Source organism: Suncus etruscus, chromosome 14, assembly GCF_024139225.1.
Source record: "Suncus etruscus isolate mSunEtr1 chromosome 14, mSunEtr1.pri.cur, whole genome shotgun sequence".
Lineage (NCBI taxonomy): Eukaryota > Metazoa > Chordata > Mammalia > Eulipotyphla > Soricidae > Suncus > Suncus etruscus.
The window spans coordinates 14688772-14714128 of record NC_064861.1 but is presented as its reverse complement, the minus strand read 5'-3'; the positions used below and the strand labels follow the sequence as shown (position 1 = coordinate 14714128).

The window sequence follows — 25357 nt, the reverse complement described above, 5'->3', positions numbered from 1 at the left end:
TACACTCTAACATGGTATATAAAATTTTTTCTGGGAGGGACACACCCAGCAACACACAGGGGGTTTTCCTGGGTCTGTGCTCAGGTGTAATCCCTGGGGTGCCAAGGATTCAAGTGTAAATAATCCTTGGTAGTACCAGGGATTCAAATGGGGATTGGGCAACATACAAGACAAGTTTCTTAACCCCTGTATCTTCTCTCTGGCTCAGGCTCATTATACATTTTTTTTTTCTTTTTTTGCCACATACAGTGACACTTCTGGCTATGAGATCAGAAATTGCTCCTGGCTTGGGAAACCATATGGGATGCTGGGGGGACTGAACCACGGTCTGTCCTAGGCTAGCACTGGCAAGGCAGGCACCTTACCGCTTGTGCCACTGCTCTGGCCCCTCAGTATACATTCTTAATATCATACTGACCCTATATCACACTGCAACATAAAATTTAAATATCTTTTTCAATAATAAGCAATAATCACGATGATGAATTTTCATTAAAACACTGTTTGTTCATCTTACTATCAAATTATTTAATGTTTCATTTTAAATAATTAGATGACAAGCAAAATAAATATAATCTGAAGCCATATAAACGTCTTTCCTTATAAAGGTATAACACAAGTGCAATTTATTTTTATATAGAATTATTTTTAAGGACTATGGCTAAAAAAGACAATTAAAGAACAAGATATCCTTTGTTATACAAAGCTACAGTCAATCTATGCATGCTAAAACTGCAGAAGACTATATTTGAAGGTATATAAAACAAAGAAGATAAAACTAACAAGAAAATGCTGGAGCACTATAGACAAAAATGGCAAACAGTAGGCAATTATTTGCTGTGTATTTGCATGTGTGTGTGTGCTTGTGTATGCCCAATAAAGAACTATTCTTATTTCTTGTGGCTTTAATCAGGGGTCTCAAACTCACGCCGCCCGCGGGCCACAAACAGCCCTCCGTACAACATTTTGTGGCCCTGCTCTAGAGGAATCTTTTTTGTTTTGTTTTGTTTTAGTTGTTTGGGTCACACCCCCCAATGTTCAAGGCTTACTACTGACTTTGCACTCAAGGATCACCCCGACTTTGCCTCCTGCAGCCCACAGGTAAATTGAGTTTGAGACCCCTAGTAAGTAAGTTTACTTACTATCTAGTTTCTACTGGCAATTAACTAGAAATAACAAGAATGAATTTGAATACAGAGCAGTGTGCTTTATGGTACAATATCCAGATTATAATTATGCCAAAGCAGAAAAAAAAATCTATTTTGCCATGACAAAGCCCAAACTCAACTTTTACTTTGCCTGTATCTATCGCTGTCTTAGCTAAGGGCCACCTCGTTTTTCCAGTTGCTTAAAACAAGTATCTTGGTATCACCTTTACTTCCTCTTTCTTGTATCTATCTCAGTCAGGATATTATTTCCTTCTCACTTCTTTCACTTGTACTATTATGGTCACTAGCAAACCTTGCCTGGATTGTCAGTCTCCTGTCTTCTGCTGACTCACTACCATCATCTATACTCAAACAAAACAGTCTTCTAAATTTTCTCATTGGTTTAATGATTACTCTAAGTCACTCCCTGTGTTCAAATGAATCTTGATCTCAAACATGGCCCCAATGATTTACAATGAATCTTTTCTAAATGTACATATTAAAAGCCAGTATTTTTATTTAAGTATGATAATAATATCCAGAAACAACAGAAATAAGGGCCAGGAATACCAGTCCATGGTAGGAAGCTTGCCACAAAGAGTGATAAGTACAGTTAGGGTAGAGAAGAGTCTACTATGACAATGATAGTTGGAACTGATCACTCTTGACAAGAACTGGGTACTGAAAGTGACATGCATAGATGGCAGGGCACTCCTTCATTAATAACAGTACAAACTAGGGTGTAAAAAAGGGGAGGGAGGAGGGAGGAGGGAAAGATAGGGAGGGAGGAAAGAGGGTAAGATGGAGAGAGAGAGAGAGAGAGAGAGAGAGAGAGAGAGAGAGAGAGAGAGAGAGAGAGAGAGAGAGAGAGAGAGAGAGAAGTAAAATGTCTGCCCAGAGACAGGGTATATGTGTGGGAGAGAAACTGGGATTGGGACATAGGTGGCAGGAAAAGTATACTGGTCAAAGATGGTGAACATTCTATGCCATAAACTCAATCATGAACAATTTTATAACCATGGCACTTAAATATAGTATTTATATAAAAAGAAAATATTCTAAATTAGGGAGAAAATAAAAAGGGCAGTCTTTGTAACAAACCCCAAGGGCCAATACTAAAAGGAAAAGGATGAGCATTTCCTTCTGTACTCCCATCTCATGTTTGCTATAAAATGTATGCTTTTCCATGTCAAGCAATTAACCTGTCCTCAGCAGAAAATGTTAGAGTTAAATTCTACAATTTAACCTAATTTGATCCTATCCACCTTAAGTATCAGCAGTCCTATAACCTGAGGACTCGGTGCCACAAAATTGACACTGTCACTCTAGAGGTCAACCCAAGTCACTAGTTGTCACATCAACCATCCATAAATTAAGAGTTCCTATGACCTCCTCTTCAGATAGCATGGCTTACAGAACTCAAGAAAAAGTGTATTTCTGGTTATAATACAAAGAACAACTCAGGCACAATGATACAGAAGCACATGATCAACCTCCCAGCACATGTTATCCAACTTCTCCCTGCCTGTAATGTTTTCCAACCCAAAATTTCTTGAAATCCCTTCAGCTAGATGTTTGTCCTTAGATGAGTAAAGTTGATTAAAGCATTGTCCATTAGTGATTAACTAAACCTCTACAGAGGTAAGTGGTGTTAGGAGTAGGGGACAAAGTTAATGAAAGTTCCTATCTGCTAATTGAGCTAGTTGCTTAGAAGGACCACATTTCCTATAACCAAATTTACAAGGTGGGGTAAAAGATGGTATGGCATGTCGGGTGCTTATTTTGTTCAATTCCTGGCACCCTGGGTTCAATTCCTGGCACCCCAAATGGTTCCTCAGCCTGCCATGAGTAATGCCTGAATGAAAAGATAGTAGTAAGCCCTGTGTAGCACCGGGTGTGGCCCAAAGACAGAAACAAAAGTCGATTAGTTCATCACCTATAATCAATACATATATTTAAAAGTTCATAGGATTACGAGAATCATACTATACATAAAATATCTTTCAAATGTTCAAATGCACTGCAGGCTTCAATATATTTATGCTGATTACAAGAATAATTCTTTGATGTGGATTTTTAATTTTACTTTTTAATAATACAAATATCTGAATAAAATGTAAAAGCTTCAATCCTGCTTTGATCACAGGGAGGTAGTCTATAAATCTAATATGTTGCTTTATTTTTTTTTGTTTTTGGGTCATACCTGGCAGCACTCAGGGGTTACTCCTGGCTCTACGCTCAGAAATTGCTCCTGGCAGGCACAGGGACCATATGGGATGCCGAGATTCGAACCACCATCCTTCTGCATGAAAGGCAAGCGCCTTACTTCCATGCTATCTCTCCGGACCCCCTAATGTTGCTTTTTAACCCATTTCCTTAAACTAATGTTGATTATTTATAGCTTTAACCTAAATAAATCATATAAATTATACAATATATCAATTTCATTTTTCATGTTTTTTGGGGTGTTGGGCCATACCAGGTACTGCTTGGGAGGGGGGGGTTTATAATGTAATGGGGAATACATCCAAGCTTCTAGCATACAAGACATGTGCTCCAGTCCTTTCTGTTATCTCACTAGATCTCAAGAATAAATCACTCAATTTCAAATTTATCAATAGGTCATTTTCACTACAGAGAAACAATTACATTTAGGGAGTAATCAATTCCACTTTAAGAGAACATAAAGAAAAATTATAATTTACAAAACACAAACACACAAAACACTTATAAGTGACTGCTTTACAAGTGAATAACCTGAATAGAATATTTACAATTCTACTTGAATTCTATTTACAATGGAATAACCTGAAACATCCATTTAAAAATCATTAGGAGTATAAGAGACATTAACTGAAGATGTTGGCGGCAACACCTCTGAAACAAAGATAGAGCAAGCGTGCAGCCTGAACCTGCTGCCCCATCATGGCCCCATCACCTGGATTCCCACAGCCACAGAAAAGTGGATGAGCAGCTGAGTGTGCTACTCCCCGTCACACAACAAGGTTGGAGGGGGGAGGAAGCAATCTTAAAAAAAGAAGGTTAACAACAAAGAAGATTTAATCAACAAAATTTCAATCGATTACATACAACTTTGTAGACAACTAACTTCAAACTGTCTTACTAACAACTAACTCACAGAATAATCAGATACACACCACCCAGACCACCCAGTCACCAAATAACTCAGGTCCCTCCTGAGGACTTAGCTTGCTGTGCAGGTCAACACAGAACTGGGTGCCGAAGCCCTCCCTGCCTGTATAACTGTTCCTCCTGCTGACTGTCCAGCGTCTCCTTAGACCTTTTAGATGCAGCCCACAAAGCAGCTTGAGCCACAAAGTATTAATTTTAAGAAAGGAGTGCACAGGGGTTAGAGGAAATGGCTCAAAGGGCTGGAGCACATGCTTAGCACATAGAGGGTCTCAAGTGGGATCCCAGCACTGCATGGTTCTTAGCGCACCAAGCCTGAAGCAGCCCTCAAACACTGCTTACCCCCAGCCCAAAAGAAAGGGATGCATAGAGCAGAGTGGAAGCAACCAACTGTCCTAGATCAGAAGGCGTTTCATAGGTCGTGATATGGGTGACCCAGAGACTAGGAAGAGAGCTGACGCAGCATATAGAAAAAAAACAAGGGCAAAAGATAAGAAGACTTAGATATCTAGAAACGCTACATCACTAGGTGAGGACTAAGAATAGTTTAAGATGAAACTTAGAAAGGACAAACTCATTTACTAGCACTGCCTTACTAAATATTTAATCTCTAGAATCTGCCATACAATAAATGCTTATGGGGCCAGGAGATGGCTTACTCCTGGCTCTGTGCACAGAGATCACACTGGCAGTGCTTTAGGACTGTATTGTTGTGGAATCAAACTGGGATTGGCAGCATGCAAATATATTAACAAATACCTTAACCCATGTACAATCTTTCCAGCACCCTAATATTTTATTTTTATGATTAAGAAAGCAACTTTCACAAGTTATTCATGCAAAACACATTTTTCAATTAGTTCACTGGTACCTTTTTGTGTGTGTGTGTGTGTGTGTGTGTGTGTGTGTGTGTGTGTCAGGTACTCTACTGGTGACATAACGACTCCTCAAAATAAAGTCTGAAAACTCATACAATTCAGACTTAGAAAAAAATAAACAAAACAACCTTAAGATCACAGTCAACCAGCTGTACTGAAATTCAGTTATAAACATTGATCCTTGTTCTAACCACCTAGTTTGGAACGCCTGAGAAAGGTTAGAGAAAAGGCTGAAAGGTTGAAGCATATTCAGGATCCCCAAGTTCAAACCCCAACACTGCATGTCCAGATTCATTTTATGAAGCATACATTATTTTTGTTTTGTTTTTGGGCCACACCCGGCAGTGTTCAGGGGTTACTCCTGGCAGGCATGGGGGACTATATGGGACACCGGGATTCGAACCAACCACATTTGGTCCTGGATCTGCTGCTTGCAAGGCAAACGCCGCTGTGCTATCTCTCCAAGCCCAGGATACATTATTTATTATAGGATGTAAATATGGGATATTTAATGGGACATCCAAATGGATATTTTACAGGCAATATTACAGCATGGAATACATAATATTATAGAGAGATTTTATATGAAATTTAAGTAACCTCTAAGAATATCTTTTTTTAGGGGGTGAGGGGCATCCCTGACTGTACTTAGAGAGCACATCTAAAGATGCTCGAGACAATTTGTGGTGCAAAGGATCAAACTAGGGTCAGACACCTACACTATCTCTCTTGACCCGTTGGAAGATTTTATCTGTGGTAAAACAGGCTGCAACCATTTCTTATTATATACATAGAATATGTACATATTCTATGATAATTTATGTCATTTCACCACTACAAAATAATACACTAATGCCACATAAATATTTATACATATACTAATTTCTATGTAGCTCTCCAAAGATGACATGAATTTGCATACTTTCTCACTGAGCCACGAGCTCAAAGCAAGTGTAGATTGGATGGCAATATTTTTGGCTTGAACATATCTAGTGTATTTACACTCCAAATACTTCTACACACAATATAAAAACTATATTTATGGGGCTGGAGAAATAGTACAGTGGGAAGGGTTCAATCCTCAGCACCATTATGGTCCCTAAAGCCTACCAGGAGTGATCCCTGAGAGCAGAGGCAGAATAATATCTGAACATCACAGGGAAAAGGCCAAAAAGCAAAATTATCTTTCTATGAGTTGTCTTTTAAGTCTATAACTGAGAAACACCTTAATGCTATCAAATAAGAAGACCTGCTAAGTATTTTAGTAACGAAATGTCTTCACAGGATAGCTTCATCTACCACTTAAGAGTCATATTTTTGGGTAATTGTAGGGCAAAGCAACAGTCTTCTTTCACATGGCAACTGTGTCCTTAAACAGTTCAGGAGGAAAACTAACTCTGATTTCAGCTTTTTAAAAGAAAATTAAAAAACTCTGGGGCTGGAGCGGTGGCACAAGCAGTAGGGGGTTTCCTTGCATGCGCTAACCTAGGATGGACCCCACGGTTCAATCCCCTAGAGTCCCATATGGTCCCCCCAGCCAAGAGCGATTTCTGTGGGCATAGCCAGAGTAACCCCTGAGCATTGCCAGGTGTGGCCCCCCTCAAAAAAAAAAAAAAAGAAAGAAAAGCAAAAAAAGAAATAAATAAAACGGGCCCGGAGAGATAGCACAGCGGCGTTTGCCTTGCAAGCAGCTGATTCAGAACCAAAGGTGGTTGGTTCGAATCCCGGTGTCCCATATGGTCCCCCATGCCTGCCAGGAGCTATTTCTTAGCAGACAGCCAGGAGTAACCCCTGAGCAACGGCAGGTGTGGCCCAGAAACAAAACAAAAACAAAAACAAAAAAAGGAAATAAATAAAACACTGGGCCAGGTACACAGCTCAGCAGTAGGTTTGGCATCCCCCACCCCTCCAAAGTGTTCAGTACTTTGGGTGGGGGCATGCCTTGGGCCAGAGCTGCAGTCTAGTAAGTGAACCTTGTGCTTGCATATGTAAGGTCTGGATTTGTAATCTCTCTGTCTCTTTCTGAGTCTATCTCTGTCTCTCTGTCTCTCTGTCTCTCTGTCTCTCTCTCTCTCTCTGTCTCTCTCTCTCTGTCTCTCTCTCTCTCTCTCTCTCTCTCTCTCTCTCTCTCTCTCTCTCTCTCTCACACACACACACACACACACACACACATTTTTTGTGTTTTATTTTTCCTGGGTTTGCAATCTCTCTGTCTCTCTCTCTCTCACACATACACACACACACACACACACACACACACACACACACACACACACACCTCTCACACACACATTTTTTGGTTTGTTTTTTTGTTTTTGTTTTTGGGTCACGCCCGGCAGCGCTCAGGGGTTACTCCTGGCTCTGCGCTCAGAAATAACTCCTGGCAGGCTCGGGGGACCATATGGGAGACGAGATTCGAACACCGACCTTCTGCATGCAAGGCAAATGCTTTACATCCATGCTATCTCTCCGCCCCCCCCCCCCCCCGCATTTTTTATAACACCTTAAATCAGAATTTTCTTTTTGTTCCTTATTTTTGGTTTTGGGCTACACCCAGTGGCGCTCAGGGTTACCCCGGCTCTGTGCTTAGAAATTACTCCTGGCTGGCTTTGGGGCCCATATGGGATGCCGGGAATCGAACCCAGGTCCGTCCTGGCTCAGCCACTTGCCAGGCGAACGCCCTACCGCTGTGCCATCTCTCCAGCCCCAGAATTTTCATTTTTTAATTTTGTTAAAAAAGACTCATGATTCCAAAGTTCTGCTATTTGACACCACACACTTTAAAATCAACATGAGAGGACTGAAGCCTGGGTTCCATCCTGGGCATCATAGCCAAGAGCTGAGAGTCGTGCCAGTGGGCGTGGCAGCCAATTGAAGGAAGAAACAAAACATTAAATAAACCAACAACAGAAAATATAAAAGATTTTAAGGCACAGTACATATTAAAGTCCTGAGTTTTTGAAAATTTCTCATTTGTTTAAGGAAAAGGAAAATTTGAGGTAGAAAAAGTTCTCACTCCATTAAAAAAGTAGTTTCAAAATGTTTTTTGGGGAAAAAAATCAGTGGTTTGACAATTCATGTTGAGTTTTAGGAACTATAGACCATTCATCACACTTTTAAAAATACAGCATTTAAAATTTGCAAAAAGGAAAATTTGTGTTTGAGGTGATTTTTTTTAACACAAACCAATCACCGCTGAGTTTAATGTCATAACAAATTTCAAGAAATCCTCTTGAGGCTTTAGCGGCCATAATTATGAAAGTGGATAGATTGATCGGTGTCGCTTGTTTTTTTTTAAGCCTCTAAAAAAATGTCAAACACAAAATCTTGCTCCTTCTTCTTTGATACATTTACTTTCATAGCCGCCCTCTCTAGAAACAATGTATTTCTCATAGTCGTCCCTCCCGTAGAAATGGGGGGGAAAATGCCTATCTACTGATACAAATTATAACCGACTCCTACCCATGGAGGCTTTTCCTGGCAACTCTTCAAAATAATGGCAAATAAATCATCTGTTAAGTGTTTGCAAGCAAAGCCTTGGGGTGCTGTTGTTTGAGTCGCGTCTCCAACACCTCGCAGGCTCCGGGCTTAGTTAGACCCGACTGCGGAGAGCAGAGCGAGAAACAGCCGTTCCCGGAGCCTAAAGTCCGTGTCCCTCGCCGCTGGGCGCGCGGGCAGGTGGCACAACCACCATTTCGTCCCACCTGTGCCAGGAGCGTCCCGGGACTCCAGCTCCGGCTGCGGCCCCGCGGTGACAGGCGGCGCGCTCCGGGGTTCCGCGCCCCGACCTCCTCCTCCCCCGAGGTCTCCCGGACTCACGCTCCAGGTAGAGGAAGAAGCCCGGGCCTTGCACCGCCGACGAGTCCCTCGGGCCGGCTCCCGCTGGCCCGGCTCCGCCTCCCGAGACCGACGCGCGCTCTCCCGCAGACGCGGCCGCCGCAGACGAGGCTCCCGGGGAACTGGCGCGGCGGGCGGAGGCGACGCGCGGCTCCGGAGCCCCGGGCTCAGCTCGGCCCGCGCGCGCGGAGCATGCGCACTCGCCGCCGCACCCTGCGGGCCGTGACACCTGCGATCAACAGGTCCGCGCGGCCACGCCCCTCCCACCGCCCTCGCCCCGCCCCGCCCGCCAGGCTGGGCCCGCGCTGGCCACGCCCGCCAGGTTGGCCCGGCCCCGCGCGCGTTGGCCCGGCTCTCCGGACTCGCCGAGCCGTCCGTCTTCCCGCGGGGGTTCGATGCGGGCGCGCGAGCCAGTGGGTTGAAGTCCCTGCAGTCAGGTCCCGCGAGAGCGACGGAGCCCGGCGTTCGCCCGTTTCGGCGGGGAGAGGGCTACGAGGGTTTTTTGCTTTTGTTTTCAGTATTTTTTTCTTGGATCATTTGAATGATCCTAGTTACCCATGACTTCATCAGGCCTAGAAAACAAGAATGAAAAGCAATCTGAAAACTAAAAGGCCTGAAAGAAACAGTCCTGAAGTAGCTTTATATTTTATATACATAAAAATAATTTATAGAATTATAATTTTGTCATAATTCAGCATTAAAATCTTCAAGATAAAAAAAGGAACCATAGGCCTTTGTTTAGAATTAGGAAAACCTCTGACGTATTAGAGCAATTTCCAAGAGTCAGCAAGTTCTTTTATGTATTCATTTATTTTTATTTTTATTTTTAGATTACGCGGGTTTTTGCTCGGGGAAACCTGGTGGTTGCAGGTGGGGCTGTAATGGAGAGGAAAGGAGAGATGGTGGCTCCGCAATCTCTGTTGCTGCTTGCATATTTGCTAAGCTCGGAAACGCGGGTGTGTTCAGGATTGGATGGAGGCTCCCCAAGTTTACGTGGATGGAAACTAGCTGCCGCCTGGCCTCGAGCCCCCTGCTGATAATGCAATTCCCGGTAGCTTTTTTGGTGACTCTTTACGACCTGTTTGCATTTAAATGGCTTCCTTTGGCAGGAACGTAGAGCTCCTGAACGGCTTCGGTCGTGGCTACTCAGAGAACGAAGGCTTTGATAAAAACAAGTCGACCCGGTTAATGGTTAATTGTGCTCGGAAAATTGGGCTCCCTCCTTACTGTGCTTTCGAGCAGGCAGGCCCCAAGCTACGTCTTGGGAAATTGGGCCTGACTTGGTTTTGCAATGTATTTGTTGCTAAGGTTATTAGTAAAAGTTCATGCCATCGTTTTGTTCAGTACCGAACATCCCTTCAATAAGTAGTGAAGGTTTTGGAATTAATTCCCAAACCGGTACAGTTAGAACATAAAGATTATTTTTTAAAAATGTGTCTTGCAGGTAATCATTTGAATAAAAAAAGCCCCCCCCCCCCAAAAAAAAAAGGACAAGAAAATTTAAGGTTAACAATGGGTGACTAGTACTTTTTCCTTTTTTTTCTTTTTTTTTTTTGGTGTTTGGTTTTTGGGTCACACCCGGCAGTGCTCAGGGGTTACTCCTGGCTCCATGCTCAGAAATTACTCCTGGCAGGCTCAGGGGACCATATGGGATGCAGGGATTCGAACCACTGTCCTGCATGCAAGGCAAATGCCTTACCTCTATGCTATTTCTCTGATCCCAGAGTGACTAGTACTTGAGACAGAATTAATGAGAATGTATTGGTCATTTGCTATGTTCTCTTTACTAAATTAGGCACTGGAGGAGATACAACAAAATAACAGTTCCTACCTTCAAAAGGTTAAAAAAAAACCCTTTGGAACAGGAGGAAAATATACTTTAAAGAAATATAAAGTACTTTGAAAGAAAGACCTTGCTTCCCAATGCCATGATCTTCTACGGTTTCTACATCTACCTCTTTGATGTACTTGAAATATTCTTTTTCTAATTCTGTGTGTTTTCTCTGTTCCCAAGTTCTACTTTGTCCTTTGTTTTTTGGTGATTGATCTTACCTATCTATCATGCACAGACCTAGCCAGGGTCCTCCACACTAATGATTTCCATATGCTTCAAGTCAGACTAACCTAAGCAGCAGCATCTTCATTTGGATTTTCCAGTGGTACTTTAAATATGTCCAAATTCACATCAAATCACACTTATTTCTGAGGATTCATTCCAGATGCCCACTGACTGTTTCTCTCTCATCTCTCAGGGAATCTAGCCCATTTTTTTTCTTGTTTTTTGGGCCACATCAGATGACACTCAGGGTTTACTCCTTGCTATGCTCTCAGAAATCGCTCCTGGCTTGGGGGACCCTATGGGACACCAGGGGATCAAACCGTGGTCCGTCCTAGGCTAGCACATGCAAGGAAAATGCCCCACCGCTCCGGCCCCTCTTTCTCCATTTTAGGTAATAGCACCCCATTGGCTCGACAGAAGTCGGTGACCATCCTCAATTGCTTTCATTTCCTCTAAACTGTCATCAGATTCAGTTGACCCCTATCTCCTAAATTATCCCTCAGATCCATCCTTCTTAATTTTCACTCTCACCATTTTATCTCTCAAGTCTTCATCTCTCCTGACTCATCTTCCTTGGACTTTGTAATGACGTCTAGTTATTATCTAGATTAGTCCAACCTCCATTCTATTGTACTGTTTCTAACATAGAAATATGTTCATGATATTCCTCAACTGAGTTATTTTAGTGTTCTCCCCTTCCATTGCCAGAGGGCCCTCATAATGTGATCTTAGATCTCAACTTCATCAGCTCTTCTTGCCCATATTCTTCACTTTGATTTAATAAGGTTCTTTAGATCCCTCAGGTCTTAATTGACTAAACTTATCTTTTTTCCATGGAATGTCTCATAACTTTCAGAGATACACTTGTCCTGCTTTCATCCTATTTGGACTGATCTGTATTAAAATGATTAGATAGTGCTATAATTATTTCTATGCAAATGTGACTGACAGAGCAACCCTCCCTCCATTCTTGAAAACACAATTTGAATCTTCCTTTCTCATTTAAAGATTACAGGAGGATAACTTTTAGTTCACCATGCTCAAGGATTTGACTAAACCTTAACTGGACACTTTGGTCATTGTGTAATTTCAAATTTCTAACAGTTTTTAGGATATTTAAGTACTAAGTTTTAAGTGATATATTGGTAAGAGGTTATTACTAAGTCTACTATCAAGAAGGTAGTCTGACGTGAAGAGATGAAAAATAGCAAAGTTGGCATTAGAGTGCAAATTAGAACAGAAGTTTAATCTCATAAACTGTAGTTAGGAATAACACAACATAGATTTTAATGTAGTTATGAATGTCACACAACAATTATTACTTCTGAGAATCACATCCTTGAAGGTTGTGTGTGCATCTGCATATGTGTATGTTTTAATATATACCAGGAGACTCAAATTTATGACAAGTAATCTCTATCTCTCCCATTAACACACTATCATAAAGGAGAAGAATAGGCTAGGAGAGCAAAGACCACCTTCCATTAGTTTAGTTGACATCTGGCCAAAGTATACAATGACCAATGCCACCTCATAATATTGTTCTGGATTGATTAAGTGACAATGTGGGGAAATGAACAACCTTGTGGCAAGATTCCTCCTACTTCTGATGGGTGGTATGAGTAGCAACATTCTGTGTGGAGGAATTGTGATTCAGTAGTTCCAGGAGGTAAGCAGCTGTCTCAGACTAGAAAATACTATGACTAAGCTTGATATAGTAAAGTGAAAGACAGCCTGAGAAGAAGCAGCTGAATGGCTGAGTCACAGTTGGCTACTAGAAAACACACCCCCTTTTTTCTGAAAGCATTATAAGGAAATGATGATGGTTAATGAGTGTTATTTCATTACTAATTGTGCAGGGACCATATTTTCCATTGTTTTATTTCCAAGGCACAACAATATCTGGAACAGGCTTAAGAAATATGTGTTCCATAAATGGAGAGAAAAAAAATTAAATGTTGATTTTTTTTTTTTTTCAAAGAATAGAGGCATCAATGTGGGCCCAAATTATTGAGGGAGCTTCTCTGAGAGATCAAGCATGAGATTTTACTTGAAAGGTTTGTTTGGAAGGCATCTTTAAAGACATGGGGATGAGATATCACTACCTCCAGGGTCAAGTTTAGAAACAGGAATAAACAAGGCCAATGCAGGACTATAATAGGATGTCTTTGTAAATTCTTCAACATGATGGTTGGTTTAGAGTTACATACAGAATATTTGTTGGGGAAATTAGATCTAGGCAAGACCACAAGCTAAAACTACAGAGTAGAGAAATCCTCAAGCTCTGAATTGATGAAGCCAACCAAAAAGATCACGGGACATAGCCATCCACCACTCTCTTCTTGACAGACACACCAGTCCAATTTTTTTGTGATATTTTTGTCTTAGAATGTTCTTTCAGTCTCTGCACAGGAAACCATGCATTGTTGGGGGATTGCAACTAGTAACCCTGCATGCAAAACATGTTCTTTTAGCTCAGAGAGCTATCTCACTTTTTTTTAGAAAAACCATCTTTGATTTAGAAGCCCTGAACTCTATCATGGTATCCTGTTTGTTTACCTCTTATTATTTATGACAATCTGTAGTTTTACCAGCTAACCTTTTTCTTGTTGTGTTTTTTTGTGTGTGTATTTTGTCTTTCTCACCCTCTAGGAAAAAATTCCTACCGAGACTTTATCATCTTTCTATGTGTCAATTCTATGTGTCAATTCTAGTACAGGACATAGAGCAGGCATCAATGGCCTTTTTCAATACCTTATTTATAGTTACTGAGGACAAAATTGGCCATGAGGTTTTCTTTTATCATTTTTCTTTTTCTGTAAAATGAACATGTATAGTTTCTAAAAGAGCAGAATAAAGATGCCCAAGAAGAGGTTCTCATGTTTAACAGTGTCTTGTGGAAAGCTTGCAGGTCTGATATTAGTACTTAGACATGATCCAGGAGTCCCCATTCGCTCATTCACCCATTCCCAGCTCTGCCCTTCAGAAGTAAATCAGAGTGCTATGACAAAATCAACAGGAAGGTCACTCATCTGGTATATTTTATACATTTCGGAACACAGGACTTGGAGTATGGGTAACTCAATCTAATTAGTATCCTTCAAGTTGGATCTTGTGGGAAACTACTTATTTTCTTCTTTGCAAAACTGTAAAAAAATGTGTGCTCACAGCCCAACGGTGACATCAACTCTTTTATTTAGACCTGTAATTTTAGAGTATTAGGAAGATTTAGAAGAGAGAGAGAGACAGAGAGAGACAGAGAGAGACAGAGAGAGAGAGAGAGAGAGAGAGAGAATGAGAGAGAATCCTTGGAGCTCCTCTATCCTTTTATCAAGTAGAAATTCAGAAACTGAGTCCTGAATCCCTGAGCTGTGCCATTAATAGAACATTTTGTTAACTATGGGAAGATTAGATTCTGTCTCCTTGAGACATTTTTTTTTCTATTGAGACATTCAGAATATGTCAACCACAGTTAGTGCTTTAACCCCTGGTCAGTGGTTTAACCTGTGTTCTCCAATAAGTCTTGCTGACTTATTGTCCTCTTAAGCAGTTCCATTATCCCTATAAGTTATTTATCTTTGAAGTATTCTCATTTTCTTATCTCTAAAATTGGGGTGAGAAGGAATGTTATACATGTTGCCTTTTGATCATCCCTCAGATAAAAGCAGCTGTAAAGAAGTACACTCTGTTATTAGGGCCATGGTGCTGCTGTCATCAGTGCTAATGTGATGCCATAGAACCTACATATTGTTTTCCTTGAACTAATATGTATTTTATTATAATCTCCAAACTGCAAGGGGGTTTAGATTCCATCTGGTGCAGCTTCCTGCTCACTGAGGATCAGTAGTTGTGCAGCCTCTGTCCAAACATGGTTAGAGAACACCTGATGCTTTGGGAGATGGCTTGTTTCTTTTAAAAACATTCTCTGTGAATAATTTTTGTGTCAAGCTGAGTCCATATTGACCTACAAGTAATTCCCACACAGTGGTCTTATGGTCTTATTATTTTTCATAGACAGAAATATATATGTATGCATATATATTTTCTATAATTAATATTTACTTAATATTGTTTGGTTTTTTTGGGGGGTGTTGTTTTTGTTTTTTGGCAGCATCTGCCAGTGCTCAGGGATACTCCTGGTTCTGCACTCAGGGATCACTCCTGGCTGGGCTTGGGACCAGATGGGGGATTGAACCTGGGTGGGCCATGTGCCAGGTCCTACCCACTGTGCTGTCACACTAGTCCCAATTTGGGACTTGATTTGGAGTGCCAAGATTAAACCCAAGGTCTCACATATGAAATGAAAATACTCTATGCTGAGATATAACCTCTGTTCCCTAAAACTATTAAAACATCTACTGCCTTTTCAAGCTGAAAATATTCAATGTTCCCAACAATATATTTTTTAAAATTTGGGGAACACATCTGGCAATACTGGGGACTACTCCTGGATCAACGTTAGTGGTTACTTCCACCAATGTTTGGGGGGTCTGTGCAATGCTGAACATTGAACCCTGAGTCCTCTCTGGCAAAGCTTGACCTCCTACTTCTTGAGCTATCGTTAGTACACCTTCCATTTATTTTGGAAGTCTAGTAAACATGATTAATCAATTCAATCAGTCATTGTACTTCAGTTCAACCTACAAATAATTGAAAATTAAATTTTAATATATAGTTAAAAATTAAAAGGCAGTCATCTAGAGTTCAAATATGAATGAAAGAACTAGTAGTAGGATTTAGATGCAGGTAACTAAAATAAGAGTCAAATGCAAGGAACAAGAGCAGAATGGAAAAGTGTGTGAAGCTGGAGCTTAAATTTCCGATCCAGTTTGATCCAAAATCCAAAGCTGATAGGGTATTTGAAGTTATCAGTAACAGGAAGACATTTTTATGTCATCATCTAAACTGCTTCCACCTCTATCACATCCTTTCCCCACAATGTGGGTCTTCTTCTAAAGATGTTCTTCTCTACCATGTTTACAATTCATCATCTGGAAAATGTCCAGGAAAATGGACAACATGTCCTGCAGCCAAAGGCTCTACATCCATGCAACTAAATTCAGGATGTGCCTTTGTTTTTAGTCAACTTAAAAAATATGTGGTAGTAAAAAAATCAAAGAGTTTTTCTAAAAAGCGCCTTCCACTTGTTAGAATCAATTTTGGGAGTGGGGGTTCAGATTCTGGTCATTACTTAGTTTGCTGCTGTAAGCTTAAGTTTGAAACACTGGATTTTATTTTACTATGATTATTTTGATTTTATGAATTGCTACTAAGCCAGGTTTCTCACATCTTGTTTAGTTTGGGAACCATACACTGTCATGCTCAGGGATCACTCCTATCAGTTCTTGGGATCATGTATGGTATCAGGGACCAAATTTTAATTGGGTACTTGCAAGACAAACACCTCACTTCCTGTACTCTCTCTCTCTCTCTGGCTAGTGCTTTTCCACATATTAACATTTGGACATCAGTGTTGATAATTTCTCAGAGCTTATGCAACTCTTTTTATTGTTCCTCCATTTCTTTTAAATATCCTATTGGATTTACAGTTTGGATCCATATCTTACCAGAATCACTGGTCTTCCAGGATTTATTGATTGTAAGGATTAATATCTTCTTTGTTTCTGCTAAACAGAAGAAATAGTTGAAGGTTCTATTTCTCTTCAACAGGAGAAATAATTGAAGGTTCTCAAAATTCAGTTCTAACCTAAATGAATTCACAGGGTAGGATTAAAGCTGCTGAGAAAAGCTAGAGGAGACTTAATGAAGTACAATTTGGTATCATAAAGAAGATATGGATACTAGGAAAGACACTCTGCTCAAACCCTGCCATGACCAGTCATTGTTTGTGTGACCCTGAGCAGTGATAGGTTAAAACCGTCATATGTCCTAGGCAGAGTCCCTTTGAAACCTTTGTCAGCAGAAATGACATAAGTTAAAGGAAAAAAAAACCCTATGGGAATACACACACACACACACACACACACACACTCACACACATGTGTACTGTCCTAGTGAAAGGATCCTGGCAGGTGCTCATAGCATGCTGGAGAGATAACATGGAGGTAAGGTATTTGCCTTGCATGCAGAAGGACTATGGTTCGAATCCCAGCATCCCATATGGTCCCCTGAGCCTGCCAGGAGCGATTTCTGATTAGAGAGCAAGGAGTAACCCCTGAGGACTGCCGGGTGTGACCAAAAAACAAAAACAAAAGCAATTGCCCCATCATCTTTCCCCCTACACAGGACACTGTGGTTGCTTTTTAACTTGTCATAAAAAGTATAAGTCCTCTTAGAATTTATTTTTGTCAGTAAAAAGAAATAGGTACAAATGCAGATTCTTCACAAAAGCCAAGTGTCCTAATAGAAACTTCTTTAGAGTAGTGGGAAGACCTTATTTTCTCTTTTCTTTCCTGCCCCTTCCATATACTTTCCCCTTTTTTTTAATTACTTTATTTTTTTAAATTTATTTAAACACCTTGATTACATACATGATTGTGTTTGGGTTTCAGTCATGTAAAGAACACCACCCATCACCAGTGCAACATTCCCATCACCAATGTCCCAAGTCTCCCTCCTCCCCACCCGACCCCGCCTGTACTCTAGACAGGCTCTCCATTTTCCTCATACATTCTCATTATTAGGACAGTTCAAAATGTAGTTATTTCTCTAACTAAACTCATCACTCTTTCCCCTTTCACCCCTTTGAAAATTCGACTATCCTTTCACCCCGCAATCCCATCCAGATTCCCCACATTAAAACTCTTCACCCTCAGTTCCTATTCCATTAGGCATCAAGAATGACCTCCTACCCCAGCGAACCAGTACCCAGCACCCAAGTGAAGGGACAACTAGTCAAACCCACACCTCGCCCCCTACAAGAAAAGGCAACCAACTCCCCTGCTGACTCATGCTGCGTGGTCCTCCTTACCAACCCTTCCTAATGTGGACTGTTACTTGAAACCGGACTTAGCTCTACAAGTATCCCCCAATGCATGAACTCTTCCCAAGTCCTCCCTACCGCAAATCTTTTGCCAATCTCAAGAAGGTTAGGTTAAGAGATGAAAAGGCGCCCGGGAACCCATACATCACAAGAAAATTTCAAAAGACAATGGGGAAACCTGTACTACCATCATAAGTATAAGACCTGTATTACACTACCTCTTTACCTGCTTTTCCCCCAAATGCAAGATACTTTCTTGCATCGCCTTGTTCCTTTAATTAATTTTTTACTTCATTTCTTAAAAATCTTTTTTCTTGTCATATATATATATACACATAAGCACATATTTTTTATTTATATTTTTTATCTTTTGTGTGTGTGTGACATGTTTTTGTTTTCTCCTCTCTCCACCCTCAAATGCACTGGCAATATAATGTAGCACCATTTCTCCCTGCAAAGGCACACTAAAAAAGGGGGAAATCTTACATATAAAAATGAGCTCTTATTTATTAGGGATAAGAACTCATACTTGTTTACAATACAGGGATATCTCCCACCTTGAAAATATGTCACGTGGACCCAACTTAGACCCCAGGTGATTAGACACCAACCGTTCAGCCTTGATCCCTGGACCACAGACATAGAAACGACACACTTCTTCACAACAGCCACAGGAAACAAATCCCAACTGGGACATCCTTAACAGTGCTCGGACACCAACAAGTGCCAGCCCTAATATGATACCCTGACAAGGAGGAAAATGGGAACAACTTGACCTAAGAGCAAGTTATCCTACCTCAGCAGCTAACAATAAGACAAAATCAGAAGACTTGTCACCCTTTGGTCTGTCCAAATGCCAAGATCGCGATTTACAGGTAACTGGCTGACAGAACCATGGCCAGACTGTATGTATCCTGGAACCAATTAAAAAAGCCCTAGTCTAGGGTGTGAGCTACAATCTGCATAACAACTATGATCCCTAGATCCAGAGGTCTATCTGAGACTATTGCAATGGAAGGGGACCTCTGGAAACATAACAACGCAAAGACCAGGACCGCCAACCACAGAAGACGGATTAAAATGAAACTGAGGGAACAGAACTTCTAGACCCACAAAGAAAGACATAATCATAAATTCAACTCTTTGACTCGTGCAGATACCGAGACCTCTAGATACAGAGGTCTGATGTTATCACCCAGGACGGAGCAGAAGTCTTCCATACACCACAAAAGCATCAAGGGGAGAGTAAATGAACCTGAAAGGAGTCTATAGTTAATCCCATGACAATGACTTCAAGGGAGGAGAAACCCTGTATTTCTTAGGCAAAGGAAATTCCTTTTCAAATGACCCCAATATTTACTGTGCATCTGCAGGAGGGGAAATAAAAAGCACAAAACATTTTTTTTTATTATTTACTTACCTATTTTTTGGTTGATTTCATTGTTGTGGTTTGACTATTGAAGTGGATGTCTCCATTTATATTTATTTTCTTCTTTTCTTTTCTTATGTGCTCTGCCACATTTTTTATCTCAATACCATGGCTTTTACATGGTGCTTACCCTTTTGTTTTGTTTTGTTTGTTTGTTTGTTTGTTTTTTTGGAATGCTCACTGGATATTTTATTTGACAGTTTTTCATGTACTGTTGTGGTGTTTCACCTTCTTTTTCCCCTTCGTCTCTCAAACCAAGGATGAAAGCCTCTAGAAGGACTCCGCCCATTTCCGGAGTATCTGATTCTTTTTTTCTTTTTTTTCCTCCAGATTATTACTTTTCTCTTCTTCAAACAAAACCGCATAACTTGAACTATCTAGTCCCACCTCCCAATTGGGGGGGGGTGGAATAGGGAGGTACCAAGACCAAATAGGTGTAAGATCACTAAGTAGTAAGCTAGGCACAGAGGGGACCACTTATTCTAGCAGCCCCGGGGGTAAGGGAAGAGGTTATGGGAAGAAGGACGGAAATGGAGGTGGAGGGAGGACAATTTCCTGATTTTATGTTAATTTGTACCTAAAATATTATTGTCAATTATATGTAAGTCACTATGATTAAAATAAAAATTATATTTAATTAAAAAAAAAAAGAATGGTGGCAAGACCTGAGGTAGGGACTCAAAACTTCAGCATCCTCAAGATCAATCGAATTAACTTGATCACGGACCTCTGAAGACATTTTGATTTTGGTGGGGGAGAACTTGTACCACAGTGCTGGGAATGATTCCTGCTCAGAGCTTGGAGTATTGCTGACCAGAGTGCTCTGGGATTGGACCTGTGGCTCCTGCATACAAATCCTGAGCTTCAGTCTGTTTAGTTATCTCCCTGGCCCTGTTTTTTGTTTGTTTGTTTGTTAGTTTGTTTAGTCTTTTTTCAATCCCTGTCAATGTTTTGTAATCTAAGAGAAAGAATGAAAGAAAGAAGACAGTGGAATTGTTTGTGCTTAGAAGTAACCTAAAATAACACAATGAACCCTCATAGAGAATTACTAGCTTCATTGGCTAGCAGCAAATAGTGGGCATGGACAATTCAGTTTTTCTCTTTTAACGTCCTCTTCATAATCTATCAAGGAAGAGATTAGACCACAGGATTCTAAAAACTCAAGATCTGAAGTGGGAGGGGTTCCCCTCAGTTATAAATGCTTTCTGTAGCTTCTTTTCTTTAATGTTCCAAACGACCTTGGAATATCCTTAGCAATATCCTGCCCTTCCCTTGTTTTTATAGAGATAATGACAGTAAGATGTCTAGCACAGTGTCTGACCCATGCCACATTTACTAATCCTAGTTTGACTATATAAATCAAAGAATTTCCTAATGAAGTTTGGTATCTTTTATAGCCATGAAAATACAGACTAACAAATAATGATCAAGGGTGTTAGATACTAAACTTAATAGATCCAGAAGCAAAGACTGAAGAGATTTAATTTATGATAATCTTAATCATCATAAATCCATTCATTGTGATTGTCTGTACAATAGCATCACTGTTCTTTCACTCCCCATGGTATTTTCTTGTTAGCTGGGGGACCCACATTGCTGAGAGTTAAGTTGGGTGAGGAGTCACTTCCAGTGTCTCTACCTGCTGTGCTATTGCTCTAGCTCCCTATATAAAGTCCTTTAGACTCTCAGAGATGAGTTTGGGAAAATCCCTCACTATGCAGAGAAGAAATCTGAAGCTCTAGGAAATGAAATTTCTTCCTCAATCACACCAATCTTTGGTAAAATCAGGGCCAAAATCTAATTCCTAGACATTGGCATTTTCCTGGGGTGAACTATTTTCTCTGAAATATGCCCATATTTTATTGGAAATTTCTCCTATGTGCAGGCATTAGTGGCTAACATCCTTGGCACCTTGGCACCTTCTCAAAGACTAGGAGAAGGGAACACAGTAGGGGTCTTAAAGCCTTTCTCAAGGACATTTTCTCTTCCTGAACTTATGCTCTACTAGTACTTTATGAGAAACACTGGTAATTTGGGAGCCTGGGACATAGTTCCAGGGGGTGATGTGAAGTGCATTCCTGGCATGCAACAGTATTGCTGAATCCAGTAAAGTGGCACTGAGCACTGAAATTTTAGGTCTCTGCTACCAAGCCTTATCACAGAGGAGTGAGTGGTGCTGGGATTCCTTCAAAACCACTGAGGAAGCACTTCCTACCAGAGTACTCTCCAGAGATTAGTGATAGATACTATAGCGTGTTGGGCATTTGCCTTACACATGGCCCATGTGGGCTCAATCCTGGGCATCCCAAATGGTCCCCTGAGCACCACCACAGGAATGATTCGTAAGTGTAGAGCCAGGGGTAACTCTTGAAAGTTGCCAGGTGTTGCCCCCAAACAAAATAAAACAAAACAAAACAGAAACAAAAATAGAGTACACCCTAGTATTTTAAAAAGAACTCAGATTATTTCCCATCCCTTGGGAACATGCCATATCTAACACACACACACACACACACACACACACACACACACGCATACACTTCTTACATTCTGGACTGACTTGATTTTAAAGCAGTTCTTTAAGAAATACAATAGGCATAATACTGCACCTTTTGATCACAGTATATATTGGCTGAAAGCACTAAACCGAAAGGAAGTTGCCCTGGAGAGCACATTTCTTTGTAAAGGTGACCGAAGTATTCAGGGCACAGTGTTTTCAAATTGAACTTCCTTGTTGAAATTCACTTCACAGTTGAAAGAAAGGAGGAATAAGATTTCTTCCTTTCTTTTCTTTTTTCTGCCAGTCGAGAGGATGGAATTCAGAGTCCTTCTCAGGAAAGTCAAGCTTTCTAATGCTGAACTCCAGCACCAGCCCCATAAGATTCATTTTTTAATAGAGTGATGAAACTGAAAAGTATGCTAGTGATGGGAACATATCAAAGAACTATAACTATGTATAAAGGCAGAAATATAAAAGCATTGGATTTATCTCATTCTTAACTGTTAGTAGGCTTTCTAGAACAAGTTAAATAAAGCTGAAATTGTGTTGGGGCAAAAAGCAAACCAAGTCTTGGTGAGTTATATCTCAGCAATGTGTGTTAAAGCCTTTTTGTACATACTGAAAGCAATGTTTTCTACTGAAATTGTTTTCTACAAAGTTTTGTTCTGCAACTGTTCCAAATTCTTTTTGACTCTAAAGGACTCTTTTTTTTTAATATATCAAATCAGTTACAAAGGTTTTAATATGATGGAGATAAGCCATTTATATTATTATTATTATTATTATTATTATTATTATTTTTGGTTTTTGGTCACTCCTGGCAGGCTCCGGGGACCATACAGGATGCCAGGATTCAAACCACTGACCTTCTGCATGCAAGGCAAACACCTTACCTCCATGCTATCTCTCCTGCCCCAACCATTTATATTTGTGTGTGTGTGTGTATGTGTGTGTGTGTGTGTGTGTGTGTGTGTGTGTGTGTGTGTGGTTTTTGGGTCACACCCGGCAGTGCTCAGGGGTTATTCCTGGCTCCATTCTCAGAAATTGCTCCTGGCAGGCACAGGGGACCATATGGGACGCCGGAATTTGAACCGATGACCTTCTGCATGAAAGGCAAACGCCTTACCTCCATGCTATCTCTTCAGCCCCAACCATTTACATTATTAAAACAAATGCTGACATTTAAATTTCAGACTGCAGTGAACAGTAGGCAGTGCAATAACTTTCAAACATTTTAAATTGCAACCCATAGTAAACTGTATAATTTACAATGTGACCCTGTTTCTGTGGACAAATATTATAAAGCCCAACAATTTTGGGGCCGGAGTGATAACACAGAGGTAAGGCATTTGCCTTGCATGCAGCCAACACAGGACGAATCCCTAACTCATGCTGATTCTAATCCTGGCGTCCCATATGGCCCCCATGTCTGCCAGGAACAATTTCTGAGCACAGAGCCAGGAGTAACCCCTGAGTGCTGCCGGGTGTGACCACCCCTAAAAAAAACCCAGCAATTTTGTGAAATAATGAAGCTGACCTTTGTGCATTCTCTAACAACACATGGGTTTCTGAGCATAGCCAGGAATGACCTCTGAGCACAGAGCTAGTCACAGAACCAGGAGTAGCTCCCAAGCATTGCTGGATCTGGCCCAATTTCTCACTGCCCCATTTAAAAAGTTCTTTTTCTCTTTGACTCCACAATTTAATTACATTTTCTCCACTCATAGAGCTATTTCTCTACATCAATTATATGTAAATTACCTGACATGAAATATATAAGAAGACTCAAATTATATACAATAAGATATGTAATTTCTATGTAGTATATCTACATTTATGTATAAATAAATACAAATTCATCCTAAGCATGTTGCCAGAAGATATATGAATTCTTCCTATCAAGTTGGCTGTGTTGGCCACAGAGATGGGAAAGGGAATAAGGCAGTAAGGGACAGATCAGCGCAGAATGGGATTCCCTGTGCTGAGCTTCATCTGCAGTTAGAGACTGGGCTAGTTGAATGTCTTTGATCTAGGCTTCTGTTCTCAAGAAGAGAATTGGCTTAGACTATTTCAAAGTATCATTTAATTCTCAAGTTCTTTGTGTCTTAGGAATTTTTAATTTCAATCAAAGAGTTTTTCATTTTAGTATTGACACTGCTCGCAAACTACAGCTAGCAAAATAACTTTTCCTTGAACTATTCTTATTACTATACCTAAAATATTAATATTCTTTTTTGTTATTCTAATGAGGACACGTATTAAAATAAACACTAGAGTGTGGAATTGTGCAAATAGTATCATCATCTGCTCTCTGGTAGTGATTGTTATTAACCATTATTTGAAACATTCTACATATGTGTAAAAGCAGGATCACAATTCTGCATGGTTATGAGCCTTAGTTGCAATCAAACTAGGAACAGATTAAGAACCCCATAGACTGATTTTATAAACAGCAAAAGATTATTTTTCTTCATGTTGGTCGTGAGGAAATCACAGATCAAGGTGCTCAGTGAGAGTCACTTCTAGATTCATAGAGCCTCTGCTTGGATTCATAGAAGTTCTCGAGAGCATTGGAAGGATCTTCTGGGGGCTCTTTTTATAAGGCTCTGACCCCTCACTCAAAGAACACAACCTCATCACTCCCCAAAAGCTCTGCCACTAAATATAATCAAATTGGGTATTAGGGTTTCCCATAGGGGAACATACACATTCTGTTCATCTATAAGCAGTGCAACAGATTTAATGTTTTAAGAAGATTTGTATCCATCCTATGAAAAGTATTTATCATGTTGCTTTGTGTTTAAGTTCTCAAGCTCACAAGAGCTAAAGATATTTTAGGAAGATCCTAAAGTTGCTTCTTTAATGGCACTTTGAGTCTGGAGGGGCTAGGAATAATCAGAACACTTGAATATTTGCCTTTTTGGTTGCATTGAGTGGATCTCGGAGGGTATGGCTAGCTTTGTGTTTCCGGCTACACAGGGACCATGTCTAGCTCTGTGCTCAGGGCCGCAAACGGCCCTCCGTACAACATTTTGTGGCCCTGCCCTAGAGGAATCTTTTTTTGTTTTGTTTTGTTTTGTTTTAGTTGCTTGGGTCACACCCCCCAGTGTTCAAGGCTTACTACTAACTTTGCACTCAAGGATCACCCCGACTTTGCCTCCTGCGGCCCGCAGATAAATTGAGTTTGAGACCCCTGACTGGCACCTGGTAATGCATTTAATACAGTCACTACTCCAACATAGATTATGAGGCCAAGATTCACCCCAAAGCAGTTGCAGTTTTACCATTAATATAACTTGGCTTTAAAAGCTTTTGCTGATTATGACTACCTCCTTAACTCTCCCGTGGCCTGCTCCTTAGCCCTCCCCTCCCATCATTCCCTGGGGGCACTTCTTCAGAGGTGAACTGTCCCG

General features: G+C 40.6%; 1 protein-coding gene across 1 annotated transcript in view; it reads right to left on the bottom strand.

Moving 5' to 3' along the window:
- Positions 1 to 8902, bottom strand: part of USP53 (ubiquitin specific peptidase 53) — a 74741-nt gene extending 65839 nt beyond the window's left edge. Inside the window, exon 1 of the mRNA XM_049786845.1 lies at positions 8881 to 8902. The gene's annotated coding sequence lies outside the window, so the exon portion shown is untranslated. The remainder of the gene's footprint in view (positions 1 to 8880) is intronic.
- Between the last annotated feature and the right edge of the window lie 16455 nt (positions 8903 to 25357).